Source organism: Phaethon lepturus, unplaced genomic scaffold, assembly GCF_000687285.1.
Source record: "Phaethon lepturus isolate BGI_N335 unplaced genomic scaffold, ASM68728v1 scaffold35520, whole genome shotgun sequence".
Classification (NCBI taxonomy): domain Eukaryota; kingdom Metazoa; phylum Chordata; class Aves; order Phaethontiformes; family Phaethontidae; genus Phaethon; species Phaethon lepturus.
In genome coordinates this window covers 1-3,334 of record NW_010513167.1, presented here as the reverse complement: position 1 = coordinate 3,334, position 3,334 = coordinate 1, and positions in this window count along the sequence as shown.

Genomic DNA, 3,334 nt, shown 5'->3' with positions numbered 1-3,334 from the left:
GGGGCGGGGGTGCTGTTTGTTTCTTTTGGGGTTTTTTTTAAGCCATTGGCCTTGTAGAGGGACCTCTAAACTCTACCTGGATCTCTCCCATGATCACTGAGCTGCAGCTTCTCCCTGCCTTTGGCCATGCTCATCTTTTAAGGAGCTCCAAAGAGTTGCTTGCATGACAGACCTGAGATGAGATGAGCCATCAGTACCCCTGCTGTGGGGCACAAAGGCAGCTTCAGGACCTCTCTGCTGTCCCCACACCACATCCTGGGGCCAAGGACAGCATGCATAAGCTCCGGCCAGGCAGGCTCCAAGGCTTGCCTCCTACACTTGCCAGAAGGAAAACCAGGAGGGTGCTCCAGCACCTCCAACCAGAGGAAGGCAGACAAATTAGACCTGGAGGTTACGGTCAAAGGACAAAACAAAAGAGAGACAGCCTTTTGGTCCACCACTGAGTCATCATTCATTTGCTACCAGATCCCCAAATAAATCTCTTTTCCAGAGGTCACATCTGCACGCATAGGTGCATGTTTGTGACTTGGAAATGGAAAAACACGACCAAGAATTAAGCTGGCCTCCAGACACCGCTGCGACAATGGAAAGCAACAGCTTCGGCCATTAACTAATACAATTCCCAAAAGCAGAAGGGATCTGCATGCTGGACACCTTGTGTCAGCCCTGCAGAAGCCATGGCAAATACTGACTCACAGCTGTGATTTCCTCTTCGCTGTTTCTTCCTTGGGCCACATTTTACATCTGCTTTCAGTGCTGTAGGGGGACTCAGTTTACCCATTTGCGCCTCATTTTTACCTTTTATCTGAAACCCAGCAGTGAAGCCTTGAAGGACACAGCCAGTCTTGTGATACAATTGAGAACAAAGTTTTCTTGCATCTAAAAAAGTTTCATGACCAAAAGAGAAAAAAGCAAAAAGCAGGATGCTGCAAGACCCACCCACACTGAAGGCAACGGTTTCAGCCCTCCAGGCCCTATAAACTCAAGGCCTCATTAACTACAGACAAGGTTACTCTGGTACCTTCCACCACAGCAGGGACCAAGATCAATGCTCAAACCAGAACACCAACATTTTCAAGAACAGTTTAAAAAAATAAAAAATTAAAAGGCAGAGGGAGAGAGCTATTAGTTCCAGAAAATCGCATAACTTACTCCATCCCTGGGTCTGTTGGAGATTTGTGCTAAGACTGGGAGTTTCAGTGATGGCTGTGTCCAAATGCTTTTCTGGACTGGATTTCACTGTCGCTGTCACAACTGGACTGACCAACAACGTGGCTGCAACAGCCCTTCCCTGAGGCTCTAAGAAAAAGCTGAATTCACAGCCCACCGTACATGCACTGGAGGAAAGCCCCTGGCCCCTCATTTCCCAGAAGGAAACTCCTCTACAACCCACATGCTTTACCCAAGCTTCATCATTATGAACGTTACTTTAGAGTTAAGGACTCAATCCCACCACCATTATAACACCTTCAAAGACGAACTATCAACCTGCATTTACAGTCCAGAGCAAGAAGCAGCTTTCTGCTCCCAGCTTCACAGATGTTGCCCACAGCCTGAAGCTCACTGGAGCATCCCTGCCCTGTTTCTCAGCTACATCCTGCTCTGTGCTGTGTGGTGACACAGGAATGAAACACCAGCTACAGCAGCCACACCAGGATGCACCCAGGGCAGCCACTACTACAGCTGTCTTCCCAATTCTCCTGGTTGTGCTGGTTTTTTTTTTTGTTTTGTTTTTGTTTGGTAATTTTCCTTCACCTGCCTACATTCAACTCCATGTCACCTTCACAGCCAGCCCACCTACTCCCACTGTCCTGTTATTACTTCTTAATGTGCTCTGTCAGGAATTGCTGATCCTTAAGAGAGGTGGGCTGAGGACACAAAGTACATGGTTGCCAATGGGACAAACCAGGCTTACTTTCCGTCCAAAGGGAACATACTTCTCTCTGGGGGAGAAAAGGGCATTAATATGGATTTGTAAATACAGTTTTGGGGTTTTGATTTGTTTTGGGTTTTTTTAGAAACTCTTTTTATCTGTTGCTGCATCTGTTTACTTAGACACAGCAAAAAGTCTTTCAGCTGAAAACTGAATTCATAAGAGCAAAGCAAAAAATCTAAGTAAAAATCCCCTACTCAGCTTTGTAATTACCAACATACCCACTAAGCACAACTCTCCAGCCACGTCGCTGGTACACAGGTCATCTCCCTTACTCTGCTGTTTGCATCTTGGTAACAACACCTACCAACCTCCAAAGCCATTCATCTTCCAATGTTTCGGCAAACCTCCACACTTCCTATCAACGTGCTGTCACTTCCCATCACTCCTTCAGCTACGCTCACAGGGAGAGACCCAGCTGCCACTCCCTAGTTTTCCTTTATTCCAACGCTTTTCTCAGGCACCTGTAACACACTTTTTTGTGATGGCCCAACACTACTCAGGTATGAAAAAGTGGCAGAGACAGAGCCAGCGTAACAAAACACACCAGCTGTTCTCATCTGGGGTTCTGCACCAAGATTCATCAAAGGACAAGAGACTGCAGTTGGAAGTCTGATACTCAAAAAAGCTGTCTGGATGTTTGCCTCATTTGTGTAATTGTTTCTCTTTTATTTAAAGAGCTGGACAGATCTCAACAAGACATGGGCTCTGGGGAAAAAAAAAAAAAGGTGAAAACTGCAACTCTGCAAGGAGGAAAAAGGATAAAACAAAAAGAAAAGAAGTAAAGGAGTTAGAAGTGGAAGCCTTACTTCCAGCTAGTTTTGGGGAATGTAAGTCCTGTCTTTGCAAGGTGCAGAGGTGGGATAGGAAGCTCATGAACATACAAGTGGTCCTCATGCTGGACTATATGTTTAAGGTACGTCCTTAATGGAAATATGGGGTTGCATTTCTCCATGGAAATATGGGGTTGCATTTCCATGCCCACACCTACGTGAGGGCACTACAAGAGGCAGTTTGGCATTTGTGTGAGGAGACTGAGTAAAGGGTAGGGGAATAAAAGAAAAAGGTGCATGAGCGGGATGAGCCCTGCCCTGCCTGCAGGAGACAACCACAGGCAGTGGGGCAGGGGAAGGTGCCAGGCAAGGCCATGCCTGCCCTGCAGCAAGCACCCAGGAGCCGCTCTCCCTCCAAGCCAGGACCAAAAACGGGCCCAGGCACCCAGAGCTCCGGGCAAGCCTCAACTCATCCTTGCAGCCAACCCAGCCAAAATCAAAAATAAAGTGGGGAGAAGTAGAGCACCACGCAGCCCTACATCTGGCCGGGCTGCGGGTACCTCGGCAGAAAGCGGTGCCTCCGGAAAAGCCAGGAGGAGGAGGAGAAGAAGATGAAGGAGGAGAAGAA